Source organism: Pelophylax lessonae (assembly GCF_965119305.1).
Source record: "Pelophylax lessonae genome assembly, chromosome: 2".
Classification (NCBI taxonomy): domain Eukaryota; kingdom Metazoa; phylum Chordata; class Amphibia; order Anura; family Ranidae; genus Pelophylax; species Pelophylax lessonae.
In genome coordinates this window covers 434,478,196-434,494,421 of record NC_138769.1, presented here as the reverse complement: position 1 = coordinate 434,494,421, position 16,226 = coordinate 434,478,196, and the positions used below count along the sequence as shown (strand labels likewise).

Here is a 16,226-nt window from a genome sequence, read left to right as displayed (position 1 = left end):
TTTTTCTATGTGGTTTTGGGAAAAATTGGGAAAAATTAGTTTCAGTTCCTGTCACGGAGATACAACAGAAAGTAAGAGGAAATCTTTCCAAAATGAGCAAACTCCTCCCCTTCCTATTTTGACAGCTGACAGTGAAACGGGCGTCCCCACTGAAGGATTTGCTTTTTCCCCTACACTTTAACTATTCTGAGATCTTTAAATTGAAAGCTGATCAGGTGCTATGTGTTACTGCACCTATAGTGCACTGCTGTATTACATAAGGAATAAACATATGAGCCCAACTAATTCAATCCTCTACTTTGCTGTGTCTAGTTCAGTTTTTCATCATTAATACATCACGGACATTGCCATAGGAGGGCTAAGACTCAATTTGCTTCATGAAGAGCAGCGTGGTAGCAGGGCTTGGGTGGAGGAGCTAGGCAATTTTGAGGAGAAGTCTCAAAAATAGAATTCCCAAAAGATATAAAACTGCCAGCATTATAGTCAATTATAGACAAAATATCAGTATCTGGTGGACTAACCATGAACCCTTTCTCTGCCAGGCCCTGCGCTCCACTTTTAAACTCAGATGGCCAGGGCATTTTTGCAATTTTTACATTGTTTTTTTATTTTACCCTTACAGTTTTCAGAGTTTGTAAAAGACCCCCCCCCCCACTAGAGAAAAAAAAAAAGCGGTGCTACTGATTTTTTTAGGCACCTGTGTGCAAATATTTATCTAAACAATATTTTCTCTAAAAATATATAAAAATCCTTATTCGCGGACAGAAACACAGCAAAACTTTCAAAATACCTACTAAATATAAAAGCTAATCTGCATTGAGTAATAAATAACAAATATCTGTACATTTTAAATTGCACCTTTTTTGTGAAATGGTGAAAACTGGAGGTGCACAAAACTGTAAACAAACACAATTTACTGTAAAAATCAGAGGTTATCATTTTTCACTTACAGCTTTCAGAATTTGTAAAAGACGCCCCCCCCCCCAAACCATTAATTCCTGACAGCATATGACCTGCAGAAGAATACAAAATGTGTTACTGAAATCACTCTGGTCTAGTATCCCCTATAAAGCCACTAGCTCATATATTTAGAAACCCCCTCTTCCCCCCGGGTGTAGATATACAGGCCTTTAAATTGTGGTTAGATAAAGGACTATATAGAATTGGTCATTTCTTTCTTCCTTCCGGCCCCATCATGCAAACATACTGCATCAACAAGCTGGAAATGCCTAACAAAGAGAGGTTTAGGTTTACACAAATCCACCATTTCCTACACAAACGATGCAACACATCAACTCAACCCCCCACTATCACTCCATATGAGAGCTGGTGTGGCCAAGATAAGGAGCAGAGGGGAGGAATCTCAGTAATTTACAGTGCGCTTTCCTCTCATCAAACTAAAACTCCCTATATGCTAGCACGGGAAACTGATTTAGCCTGCGTTGGTCTTCTGAGGAATGGTTCATGGCTGTAGCTGGAGCCACTAAGGGCATGCTAAACGTGTCATTAGCCGAAGCTAATATAAAACTTTGAATGCGTTGATACCTATTACCTTCTAGATTGGCTAAAATTTACTCCTCTTCTACTCCAGTCTGCTTTAAAGGTTGTGACCTCCATGGGGACATGCTCCATATACAGTATGGTGGAATTGCCCCAAATTAAGACGTTTTTGGAACAAAACCTCTAACATGCTTGGCAAAATCACGGGCATTCCTATTACTAGAAATGTAAAAAAATATACCAGAGTATATTCCCCGCGCCAAGGATATAAGTTGTATGTAAATAAGAGAAATAAAAGAAATAAATTATGTATTAATATTTGGGTAAAGTGAATAGTGCAGCAGCAGCTATAGGTGCTAAATGGAAATGAAAGCTCTGAGGACGTCACAGGAAGTGACGAAACGCATCAGTTTAGAGCGCATAGCGGCATTACATCAGTCAGTTGGAACACAAGCCAGAAGCACCGCTCGCCACTCTGCAGAGAGGATGCGCAGCCCATACCAGCCGAACACTGACCACCACTGCTTGTTTTACTTATGCATTCCTTTACTATTTAACCCATTATTATTGGGTAATAAACTTATTTGCTGATACTGCACTATCTGGAGCTTCTTTTTCCTTTTATAATTGGCCAAATACCATGGTGTGAGGAGGAGCCAGGTACCAATCCAGACCAGCCCAGAGGAAAAAAGGGGGAACCCACCCCAGCCCAGAGGGCACTAAAACACGAAAGATCCTAGTGCTGTAAAGCACATAGGACCCACTGGTTCTGGTAAGTGATTTCATCTACCCACAAATCATGGCGAAACGGATTGATGTCACAGAATTATATGGACACTCATGCTTGAGCACTTGCACCTTTGAAAACGTTGAACCATACAGTCATTAAGGACTTTTTGATTATTCTGAGCACTAAAGTCACTTTATACCTATTGGACTTTCTATATATGACCAATCACATTTTATTATTTATTTACTATTTGTTTGCCATGATTGAATTATTTATTTAAATATGTGCTATTTATTATTCATACAGTCACTAATATAATCATTGGGGTATATATTTGATATCATTAACCTTTATTCAGCAAGCGCTGTAGTTAGCTTTTTGTCCCAAGAGCTAATCCCTTTCATTCCTATTACTAAGTCGCCCTATACAGCCCTGCTTAACTTTCTGGTGAAACCTGCTCCTAAAAATATTCAAAGGCTAATCCGGTTTATGTTAACAGGCATTAAGCTTACCATAGCCAGCTCATGGAAACAGCCCTATGTGTCTTTCAATAGAGCTAAAAGAAAATATCTTGGCACAGGAGAAGATGGTTAGTTGACTTGAAAGCACTTCAAATAAATTTGAAGCAATCTGGGAACCTTGGGCAAACTATATGAATATTTCAATCTCTATGTAAGTGCTGTTCCCTGTTTTCTTCACGTAAGCTTGAACCACCCTGGTCTCTACTTTTTACTCTTTCTTCCTTATTCTTCTTTCTAGTTGGTACACCTTTTCTCTGTTTCAACTCTTACCATTCCCTATTTCCCACTTAGCTCTTTCTCTCCTCCTTTACATCTCCTCTCCTGAATACTAGGTGCAGAAGCGAATAATACTACCGTGATTGTAAGGATTGGACGACCCCCATTTCTTTCCTCTCTCCCCTTCTTTCACCTTAGCTACTACTGACAACAATATTATCGCAGGCTAATGTTTCTTGTTAGGGGTTTTCAAATGTAGCATGATACCAGTTATTTTCTCTATAAATGGAAGTGTGAATTGAAGCAGCGTTTATCGCTTCTGGACGCATAATGTTCCCATTAGGGGCGTCAATAAGAGCAATATTTTTGATGGTCACTGAATTGACCATGAGCTTATAGCAGAAGAAAGACTACAAGCCCATACAGCGTACGGACCTGGCCAGCTGGAAGCATTGCTGTAGGTCCTTATGGCATATTAACCTGGAAGCAAAAAGGTTAAAACTTAGAACATAAATTGTAAAAAGGCTTTAATGCATAGACAGTACAATAAAATATTGTTATCCCCGCGTTATGTAGTGTGTGGAATGCGTTTACAAGACTGCTGCTGGGATGTAAGGTGTATTTTCCTCTCAGGTATTTTTATGAGTGTACCCAGCGCTGTCTAACCATAAAGTCCTTAACACGTTCCCAACGTTTTACTGCAGCAAGCTGCATCTCCTGCGCGAGCCGACATAGTTCTACGTTGGTCACACGCAGGGTGCTGGGGGGTGAGCGTTGTAAACACAGCTGGCCGTTCTTCTCTCTGAAAAGATCACAGAGCGCTATATAGGATCACAGGTCTCTATGATCATTTCACAAGCCCAATACCCCCACAGTTAGTAAACACTCCCCTAGGCTCACTCTTAACCCTTTGATCACCCCTCGGTTAACCCCTTCCCTGCCAATGTCATTATTACAGTAACAGTGCATATTTTAAGCATGTCACTGGTCCCCCCAAAAGTGTAAAAAATGTTAGTTAGGGGTCCAATCTGTCCACCGCAATGTCCTGCTAAAGATCCCAGATCGCCACCATTACTAGTAAAAAAAAGAAATAAAATACCACCAAAAGAAAGCTCTATTTGTGGGGAAAAAAGGACATCAATTTTATTTCGGTACAGTGTCGCACCACTGCACAATTGTCTGTTAAAGTAACGCAGTGCCGAATCGCAAAAAATGACCTGGTCATAAAGGGGGCAAATCCTTCCAGTCCAGAAGTGGTTAATATATATCTCTAATCATTATTTGTGCAGAAACATCATATTTACCCTTTTTAAAAAATGAAAGCGCAATCAGTGCATGAACAATACGTCCTTTAAAGTGCTGGTTATCTTATTCTTCCAGTGACAGTATGTTCCAACAAAAGCCATTGTGCTCCCCTCCTTATGTGCCCCTACTCACCGACTGGTGATGGGTTAAACGCCTGTTTTTCCAAAATAATCCTCCAGTGGTAAAAAATGTTTTTTTTTCCATTCTTTTGTGACTCTGGCAGGTAGATCAAAGAACCTCATATGAGTGTATGGAGATGGAATTAGGAGAAATCCATAGTGTAATTCCGTTTTTATTGTTAAAAAAAACATATAAAAGCCATTTGCGCACTTACAAAACTCTCCTCTTGCATGTGAGCATGTAATGACGCCATTCTAGATTTCAAAAGTTGTGGTTTGTGTTCCAAAGAGAAGACGTGACATAACCAGAAGTTTCCACCTGCTTAATGCATTTCGCTCCACCCAGGAAGCGTCCTCAGAAGATGGGGGATTCTGGTATCGGATACTATATTTATATGGTTAGGTGCTACTACACCCATCATTACTTCCTCATTTACCTATTACACCCATACTTATTCCTTCCTGTTTGCTCAATTATTTCCCTCCCATCTGCAGTCACTTTCTCCCCACACTGCGTGACTACATTGTATGGATTTTCCTTTGTGTCACTGTTAGTTATTTCTATGACTCTACCTTTCTATCTTTTTCGCACTTTGTATGTACACTGTTTCAGAGGGGCATCACACATCTCCACATTCACATTATTAGAGTCATAAGTAACATAATAAATGTGCAAAAATAAAAACAACAATGAAAATAAAATGAAAAATAAAAATTTAAAATAAAATGAAAGTAAAAATATGTTTTTAAATATATTTAAAAATGATTAGGGTTGAGCGGACACCTAGATGTCCGTGTTCGACGGGTTCGGCCGAACTTTAAAAAAAAGTCCGGGTCCGTGTCCCGGACTTTTACCGAACTTTTCCCGGACACCGAACCCCATTGAAGTCAATGGGGACCCGAACTTTAAGGCACTAAAATGGCTCTAAAACACCAAAGGAAAGGGCTAGAGTGCTGCAAATGGCAGCAAAACGTAATTAAGAGCATGGCAAGTGCTCTGCAAACAAATGTGGATAGGGAAATAACTTAAAACAACAAAAAAAAACAGAAAAATAAAACAATGTTCTTCTTCATCTCTGAAGGACGAGGCCCATATGGAGTAGGAGGGAGGTTGAGGTGGTGGTGGATGTGGCGGTGACATAGGCGTGCGCACAGGGTGTGCTGGGTGTGCCTGGGCACACCCTAATCACCTAGGGCACATAGCATTGCCAGTGAGGAGATGGGAAAGATCTCCCTGGGACCTGCTCTGCTCTATTTCTCCTTGCCTACAGGTACATGGCCCCGATACATTACTCTCCCTGCTGGCAAACACATGCATGTGTATTTCAACTTTGGGGTGCACACCTTAATGCAATAGGCTGCGCACACCTATGGGCGGTGTAGGTGGAAGCGGCGGTGGAGGAGGACCAGGGCCGGATTAACAGCATCATGGGCTTGGTGCTGAGGATTTTGAAGGGCCTTAGGGCCGTGCCTTGCCATGCACCCAGAGGAGGAAGGGTGCAGCCATGCATGCCTAATTCAACATGGGATGCTGTCTCTGAAGCCCATAAACACATCCATGCATCGCCAACTGTCCCTCCTTGTCCGGCCTTCACGCTGTGTGGGGAGGTTCTGAGGGTGCTGCCTGGGGAAGCGAGCATAGAAGCCAGACTTCTGTGTTTACAAGTGACAGAAGAGCGGTAACAGTGAATATGGCCAACCCGGGGCCTATATAAAAGGTAGGGGCCTGGAGCTGCAGCTCCAATAGACCCTACATTAATCTGGCCCTGAGGAGGAGGACGAGGTAGCCAACACTGCTTCTTTTCACAAATTTTAAATGAGGGTACACCCCAAAAGAGTGAGAAAGAGCAAAAATGGAACAATGGGTGGGTAAGGTCGGTATCCATTGCTATTCTGCATAAGGTACGGAAAAGTCCCGTGGGATCCATGCCTGGTTCATTTTAATGAACGTGAGCTTGTCCACATTGTCTCTGGACAGGCGGCTGCGCTTGTCTGTTATAACGCCCCCAGCCGTGCTAAATACCCGTTCAGATAATACACTGGCTGCAGGGCACGCCAGCACCTCCAAGGCGTAAAGGGCAAGCTCAGGCCATGTGCCCAATTTGGAGACCCAGAAGTTGAAGGGGGCAGACCCGTCATTCACTACATGTAGGCGTGTGCACACATACTGCTCCACCATGTTGGTAAAATGCTGCCTCCTGCTAAGACGTTCCATCTGAGCTGCTGGTGCTGCTGTTTGTTGTGGCGTGCTGACAAAGCTTTTCCACATTTCGGCCATGCTAACCCTGCCTTCTGAGGTGCTGGCGGTGCCCTGGTTGCGTTGGCGACCTCCTCCTCCTCCTCCTCTGCCTTGTGCTTCCACTGTGGCCCCGCTGTCAGATGGGAATGCCAGCAGCATGGCGTCTACCAGCGTGCGCTTGTACTCGCGCATCTTGCGATCGCGCTCCAGTGAGTGAATTAAGGACGGTACGTTGTCCTTGTAACGGGGATCCAGCAGCGTGGCCACCCAGTAATCAGCACAAGTTAGAATGTGGGCAACTCGGCGGTCGTTGTGGAGACACTGCAGCATGTAATCGCTCATGTGTGCCAGGCTGCCCAGAGGCGACGAAAGGCTGTCCTCTGTGGGAGGTGTATGGTCCGTGTCCTCTGTATCCCCCCAGCCACGCACCAGTGATGGCCATGAGCTGGCCTGGGTGCCACCCTGCTGTGAACATGGTTCCATCTCCTCCTCCAGCTCCTCCTCCTCCTCATCCTCCTCATCCTCCAGAACTGTGCCCCTGCTGGACAATTGCGTCCCTGGCGTTTGCGTGTGCAGGAACCCACCCTCGGAGCCCCTTGCGAATGACTGCCCTGAAAGCCTTGGAAATGTTACCTCTTCATCCTCCTCCTCCTCCTCATCCTGTGCCACATCCTCTTCCATCATCGCCCGAATTGTTTTTTCAAGGAGGCATAGAAGTGGGATAGTTAAGCTGAGAACGGCGTCATTGCCACTGGCCATGTTGGTGGAGTACTCAAAACAGCGCAACAAGGCACACAGGTCTCGCATGGAGGCCCAGTTATTGGTGGTGAAGTGGTGCTGTTCCGCAGAGCGACTCACGCGTGCGTGCTGCAGCTGAAACTCCACTATGGCCTGCTGCTGCTCGCACAGTCTTTCCAGCATGTGCAAGGTGGAGTTCCACCTTGTGGGCACGTCACATATGAGGCGGTGAGCGGGAAGGCCGAAGTTACGCTGCAGCGCTGCCAGGCGAGCAGCAGCAGGGTGAGAACGCCGAAAGTGCGCACAAACGGCCCGCACTTTCTGCAGCAGCTCTGACATATCGGGGTAGTTTTTAAGGAACCTCTGCACCACCAAATTCAGCACATGCGCCAGGCAAGGGATGTGCGTCAAACCGGCTAGGCCCAGAGCTGCTATGAGATTTCGCCCGTTATCGCACACCACCAGGCCGGGCTTGAGGCTCGCTGGCAGCAACCACACATTTGTCTGCTGTTCCATGCTCCTCCACAACTCCTGCGCGGTGTGTGGTTTGTCCCCCAAACAGGCAAGTTGTAAAACTGCCTGCTGTCGTTTACCCCTGGCCGTGCTGAAGTTGGTGGTGAAGGTGTTACGCTGTCCGGATGAGGAGGCGGTAGAGGATGAGGAAGCGGAGTAGGAGGAGTTAGGAACAGGAGGCAAACTGAAGCGCCCTGCAATCCTCGGTGGTGGAAGGACATGCGCCAAATTGCTATCCGCCTCAGGCCCATCCGCCACTGCATTTACCCAGTGTGCCGTTAGGGAGATATAACGCCCCTGACCGTGCTTACTGGTCCACGTATCCGTAGTTAGGTGGACCTTGGCACAGATGGCGTTGCGCAGTGCACACCTGATTTTTTCCCCCACTTGGTTGTGCAGGGAAGGGATGGCTTGCCTGGAAAAGTAGTGGCGGCTGGGCACGACGTACTGTGGGACAGCCACCGACATAAGGTTTTTAAAACTGTGCGTCTCCACCAGACGGAATGACAGCATTTCAAAGGCCAATAATTTTGAAATGCTGGCATTCAGGGCCAGGGATCGCGGGTGGGTAGGGGGGGTACTTCCTCTTCCTCTCAAGTGTTTGGGAGATGGAAAGCTGAACGCTTCCACGGGACATTGTGGAGATGGTTGTTGGTGACCCAGGTGGTGGTGTTGCTGACAGATCGTCTGTTTGCGGGGTGGCAGGTGCCGGTATCACTACAGATGTGGCTGGAGTGGCCGAGACTGCAGCAGAAGAGGAAGCAGGATGAGCCAGAGACGTTTCTTGGTTTTGAAGGTGTGTACTCCACTGCAGCTCGTGCTTTGCACTTAGATGCCTGATCATGCAGGTTGTGCTCAGGTTGAGAAGGTTCATGCCTCGCTTCAAGCTCTGATTGCACAGGGTGCAAACCACTCGTGTCCTGTCATCAGCACATTTTCTAAAGAACTTCCACGCTAGAGAACTCCTTTGAGCTGACTTTGGTGCGCTCGTTCCCTTGCTGCGTTGGGCAGTAGCGGGCGTAGTGTCTAGGGCACGGCCGCTCCGCTTCTGCACCCTGCTCCCTCTTCTGCTGTGCTGGTGGCTCTGTGCGACCACCGCCTCTTCCTCCAAACTACTCAGTTCACCTGCATGACGTTCATTCCATGTGGGGTCGAGGACCTCATCGTCCTCCACATCATCTTCCACCCAGTCTTCACCCCTGCCCTCCTTGTCGGTCTCCACAATGCTGAACGCCGCAGCAGTTGGCACCTGCGTTTCGTCATCATCGGAGACGTGCTGCGATGATCCTTGCATGTACTCATCTTGAGGAATAAGTGGTTGGGCATCGCTGCACTCAATCTCTTCCACTTCTGGGGCAGGGCTAGGTGGATGGCCCTGGGAAACCCTGCTGACAGAGTCCTCAAAAAGAATAAGAGACTGCTGTATGGCTTGGGGCTCAGACTGCTGGCCTGATTTGCAAGGGGGTGAGGTGAAAGACGGTTGGACATTGGCTGCAGGTGCCAACTCTGACCTTTCTGCAGTAGACTGGGTGGGAGACAATGTGAAGGAACTGGAGGCACTGTCAGCAGCAAACCAATCTACTATCGCCTCAACTTGTTCTGGCCTCATCACTTCTAGGGGCGTTTGATGCCCTACCAAATACTGATGCAGGTTCTGTCGCCTACTCACACTTGAGGAAGGTGTTTCACTTGTGCGTGTAGCTGGCACAGATCGACCATGTCCTCTCCTTGCAACAGGAGCTCTACCAGCAGCACCACGACCCAGGCCACGGCCCTTATTTGACGGTCTCCTCATATTTCTGTAATTTAAGATCTTGCCCTAGAAAGGTTTTTATTGAATAGCGGAATAGAAAATATGATCCAAAAAAAGTGTATGTATATCACACGTACACAACCACACTAGGCCCCAATTACTATTGTTTGTACCCCTAAAAGGCTAGATGAGGAGTAGGGGGAGTATGGAACAGGCAGCACCCTCAAACCTTCAGAAGTATGAGATGAACCCCAACAACTTGGAAAGGTGGATCTCTCTCACACGTACCGACACAGACTATCCCGCAATTCAATTGATCCTCAAAGGTTTTTATTGAATAGCGGAATAGGAAATATGATCAAAAAAAGTGTATGTATCTCGCACGTACACAACCACACTAGGCCCCAATTACTATTGTTTGTACCCCTAAAAGGCTAGATGAGGAGTAGGGGGGGTATGGAACAGGCAGCACCCTCAAACCTTCAGAAGTATGAGATGAACCCCAACAACTTGGAAAGGTGGATCTCTCTCACACGTACCGACACAGACTATCCCGCAATTCAATTGATCCCCAAAGGTTTTTATTGAATAGCGGAATAGGAAATATGATCAAAAAAAGTGTATGTATCTCACACGTACAGAAACACACTAGGCCCCAATTACTATTGTTTGTACACCTAAAAGGATGGATGAGGAGGAGGAGGAGTATGGAACAGGCAGCACCCTCAAACCTTCAGAAGTATGAGATGAACCCCAACAACTTGGAAAGGTGGATCTCTCTCACACGTACCAACACAGACTATCCCCCAATTTAACTGATCCCCAGAGGTTTTTGATTAAATAGCGGAATAGAAAATATGATCCCAAAAAAGTGTATGTATATCACACGTACACAACCACACTAGGCCCCAATTACTATTGTTTGTACCCCTAAAAGGCTAGGAGTAGGGGGAGTATGGAACAGGCAGCACCCTCAAACCTTCAGAAGTATGAGATGAACCCCAACAACTTGGAAAGGTGGATCTCTCTCACACGTACCAACACAGACTATCCCCCAATTTAACTGATCCCCAAAGGTTTTTGATTAAATAGCGGAATAGAAAATATGATCCCAAAAAAGTGTATGTATATCACACGTACACAACCACACTAGGCCCCAATTACTATTGTTTGTACCCCTAAAAGGCTAGGAGTAGGGGGAGTATGGAACAGGCAGCACCCTCAAACCTTCAGAAGTATGAGATGAACCCCAACAACTTGGAAAGGTGGATCTCTCTCACACGTACCAACACAGACTATCCCCCAATTTAACTGATCCCCAGAGGTTTTTGATTAAATAGCGGAATAGAAAATATGATCCCAAAAAAGTGTATGTATATCACACGTACACAACCACACTAGGCCCCAATTACTATTGTTTGTACCCCTAAAAGGCTAGGAGTAGGGGGGAGTATGGAACAGGCAGCACCCTCAAACCTTCAGAAGTATGAGATGAACCCCAACAACTTGGAAAGGTGGATCTCTCTCACACGTACCAACACAGACTATCCCCCAATTTAACTGATCCCCAGAGGTTTTTGATTAAATAGCGGAATAGAAAATATGATCCCAAAAAAGTGTATGTATATCACACGTACACAACCACACTAGGCCCCAATTACTATTGTTTGTACCCCTAAAAGGCTAGGAGTAGGGGGAGTATGGAACAGGCAGCACCCTCAAACCTTCAGAAGTATGAGATGAACCCCAACAACTTGGAAAGGTGGATCTCTCTCACACGTACCAACACAGACTATCCCCCAATTTAACTGATCCCCAGAGGTTTTTGATTAAATAGCGGAATAGAAAATATGATCCCAAAAAAGTGTATGTATATCACACGTACACAACCACACTAGGCCCCAATTACTATTGTTTGTACCCCTAAAAGGCTAGGAGTAGGGGGAGTATGGAACAGGCAGCACCCTCAAACCTTCAGAAGTATGAGATGAACCCCAACAACTTGGAAAGGTGGATCTCTCTCACACGTACCAACACAGACTATCCCCCAATTTAACTGATCCCCAGAGGTTTTTGATTAAATAGCGGAATAGAAAATATGATCCCAAAAAAGTGTATGTATATCACACGTACACAACCACACTAGGCCCCAATTACTATTGTTTGTACCCCTAAAAGGCTAGGAGTAGGGGGGAGTATGGAACAGGCAGCACCCTCAAACCTTCAGAAGTATGAGATGAACCCCAACAACTTGGAAAGGTGGATCTCTCTCACACGTACCAACACAGACTATCCCCCAATTTAACTGATCCCCAGAGGTTTTTGATTAAATAGCGGAATAGAAAATATGATCCCAAAAAAGTGTATGTATATCACACGTACACAACCACACTAGGCCCCAATTACTATTGTTTGTACCCCTAAAAGGCTAGGAGTAGGGGGGAGTATGGAACAGGCAGCACCCTCAAACCTTCAGAAGTATGAGATGAACCCCAACAACTTGGAAAGGTGGATCTCTCTCACACGTACCAACACAGACTATCCCCCAATTTAACTGATCCCCAGAGGTTTTTGATTAAATAGCGGAATAGAAAATATGATCCCAAAAAAGTGTATGTATATCACACGTACACAACCACACTAGGCCCCAATTACTATTGTTTGTACCCCTAAAAGGCTAGGAGTAGGGGGAGTATGGAACAGGCAGCACCCTCAAACCTTCAGAAGTATGAGATGAACCCCAACAACTTGGAAAGGTGGATCTCTCTCACACGTACCAACACAGACTATCCCCCAATTTAACTGATCCCCAGAGGTTTTTGATTAAATAGCGGAATAGAAAATATGATCCCAAAAAAGTGTATGTATATCACACGTACACAACCACACTAGGCCCCAATTACTATTGTTTGTACCCCTAAAAGGCTAGGAGTAGGGGGAGTATGGAACAGGCAGCACCCTCAAACCTTCAGAATTATGAGATGAACCCCAACAACTTGGAAAGGTGGATCTCTCTCACACGTACCAACACAGACTATCCCCCAATTTAACTGATCCCCAAAGGTTTTTGATTAAATAGCGGAATAGAAAATATGATCCCAAAAAAGTGTATGTATATCACACGTACACAACCACACTAGGCCCCAATTACTATTGTTTGTACCCCTAAAAGGCTAGGAGTAGGGGGAGTATGGAACAGGCAGCACCCTCAAACCTTCAGAAGTATGAGATGAACCCCAACAACTTGGAAAGGTGGATCTCTCTCACACGTACCAACACAGACTATCCCCCAATTTAACTGATCCCCAGAGGTTTTTGATTAAATAGCGGAATAGAAAATATGATCCCAAAAAAGTGTATGTATATCACACGTACACAACCACACTAGGCCCCAATTACTATTGTTTGTACCCCTAAAAGGCTAGGAGTAGGGGGAGTATGGAACAGGCAGCACCCTCAAACCTTCAGAAGTATGAGATGAACCCCAACAACTTGGAAAGGTGGATCTCTCTCACACGTACCAACACAGACTATCCCCCAATTTAACTGATCCCCAGAGGTTTTTGATTAAATAGCGGAATAGAAAATATGATCCCAAAAAAGTGTATGTATATCACACGTACACAACCACACTAGGCCCCAATTACTATTGTTTGTACCCCTAAAAGGCTAGGAGTAGGGGGAGTATGGAACAGGCAGCACCCTCAAACCTTCAGAAGTATGAGATGAACCCCAACAACTTGGAAAGGTGGATCTCTCTCACACGTACCAACACAGACTATCCCCCAATTTAACTGATCCCCAGAGGTTTTTGATTAAATAGCGGAATAGAAAATATGATCCCAAAAAAGTGTATGTATATCACACGTACACAACCACACTAGGCCCCAATTACTATTGTTTGTACCCCTAAAAGGCTAGGAGTAGGGGGAGTATGGAACAGGCAGCACCCTCAAACCTTCAGAAGTATGAGATGAACCCCAACAACTTGGAAAGGTGGATCTCTCTCACACGTACCAACACAGACTATCCCCCAATTTAACTGATCCCCAAAGGTTTTTGATTAAATAGCGGAATAGAAAATATGATCCCAAAAAAGTGTATGTATATCACACGTACACAACCACACTAGGCCCCAATTACTATTGTTTGTACCCCTAAAAGGCTAGGAGTAGGGGGAGTATGGAACAGGCAGCACCCTCAAACCTTCAGAAGTATGAGATGAACCCCAACAACTTGGAAAGGTGGATCTCTCTCACACGTACCAACACAGACTATCCCCCAATTTAACTGATCCCCAGAGGTTTTTGATTAAATAGCGGAATAGAAAATATGATCCCAAAAAAGTGTATGTATATCACACGTACACAACCACACTAGGCCCCAATTACTATTGTTTGTACCCCTAAAAGGCTAGGAGTAGGGGGGAGTATGGAACAGGCAGCACCCTCAAACCTTCAGAAGTATGAGATGAACCCCAACAACTTGGAAAGGTGGATCTCTCTCACACGTACCAACACAGACTATCCCCCAATTTAACTGATCCCCAGAGGTTTTTGATTAAATAGCGGAATAGAAAATATGATCCCAAAAAAGTGTATGTATATCACACGTACACAACCACACTAGGCCCCAATTACTATTGTTTGTACCCCTAAAAGGCTAGGAGTAGGGGGAGTATGGAACAGGCAGCACCCTCAAACCTTCAGAAGTATGAGATGAACCCCAACAACTTGGAAAGGTGGATCTCTCTCACACGTACCAACACAGACTATCCCCCAATTTAACTGATCCCCAGAGGTTTTTGATTAAATAGCGGAATAGAAAATATGATCCCAAAAAAGTGTATGTATATCACACGTACACAACCACACTAGGCCCCAATTACTATTGTTTGTACCCCTAAAAGGCTAGGAGTAGGGGGAGTATAGAACAGGCAGCACCCTCAAACCTTCAGAAGTATGAGATGAACCCCAACAACTTGGAAAGGTGGATCTCTCTCACACGTACCAACACAGACTATCCCCCAATTTAACTGATCCCCAGAGGTTTTTGATTAAATAGCGGAATAGAAAATATGATCCCAAAAAAGTGTATGTATATCACACGTACACAACCACACTAGGCCCCAATTACTATTGTTTGTACCCCTAAAAGGCTAGGAGTAGGGGGGAGTATGGAACAGGCAGCACCCTCAAACCTTCAGAAGTATGAGATGAACCCCAACAACTTGGAAAGGTGGATCTCTCTCACACGTACCAACACAGACTATCCCCCAATTTAACTGATCCCCAGAGGTTTTTGATTAAATAGCGGAATAGAAAATATGATCCCAAAAAAGTGTATGTATATCACACGTACACAACCACACTAGGCCCCAATTACTATTGTTTGTACCCCTAAAAGGCTAGGAGTAGGGGGGAGTATGGAACAGGCAGCACCCTCAAACCTTCAGAAGTATGAGATGAACCCCAACAACTTGGAAAGGTGGATCTCTCTCACACGTACCAACACAGACTATCCCCCAATTTAACTGATCCCCAGAGGTTTTTGATTAAATAGCGGAATAGAAAATATGATCCCAAAAAAGTGTATGTATATCACACGTACACAACCACACTAGGCCCCAATTACTATTGTTTGTACCCCTAAAAGGCTAGGAGTAGGGGGAGTATGGAACAGGCAGCACCCTCAAACCTTCAGAAGTATGAGATGAACCCCAACAACTTGGAAAGGTGGATCTCTCTCACACGTACCAACACAGACTATCCCCCAATTTAACTGATCCCCAGAGGTTTTTGATTAAATAGCGGAATAGAAAATATGATCCCAAAAAAGTGTATGTATATCACACGTACACAACCACACTAGGCCCCAATTACTATTGTTTGTACCCCTAAAAGGCTAGGAGTAGGGGGAGTATGGAACAGGCAGCACCCTCAAACCTTCAGAAGTATGAGATGAACCCCAACAACTTGGAAAGGTGGATCTCTCTCACACGTACCAACACAGACTATCCCCCAATTTAACTGATCCCCAAAGGTTTTTGATTAAATAGCGGAATAGAAAATATGATCCCAAAAAAGTGTATGTATATCACACGTACACAACCACACTAGGCCCCAATTACTATTGTTTGTACCCCTAAAAGGCTAGGAGTAGGGGGGAGTATGGAACAGGCAGCACCCTCAAACCTTCAGAAGTATGAGATGAACCCCAACAACTTGGAAAGGTGGATCTCTCTCACACGTACCAACACAGACTATCCCCCAATTTAACTGATCCCCAGAGGTTTTTGATTAAATAGCGGAATAGAAAATATGATCCCAAAAAAGTGTATGTATATCACACGTACACAACCACACTAGGCCCCAATTACTATTGTTTGTACCCCTAAAAGGCTAGGAGTAGGGGGGAGTATGGAACAGGCAGCACCCTCAAACCTTCAGAAGTATGAGATGAACCCCAACAACTTGGAAAGGTGGATCTCTCTCACACGTACCAACACAGACTATCCCCCAATTTAACTGATCCCCAGAGGTTTTTGATTAAATAGCGGAATAGAAAATATGATCCCAAAAAAGTGTATGTA

At 45.1% G+C, this 16,226-nt stretch overlaps 1 protein-coding gene across 1 annotated transcript in view; it reads right to left on the bottom strand.

The window, feature by feature from the left end:
* The window catches only part of DMD (dystrophin), a 3,625,631-nt gene that overhangs the window by 2,296,607 nt on the left and 1,312,798 nt on the right, over nt 1–16,226 (bottom strand). The window lies entirely within an intron of this gene.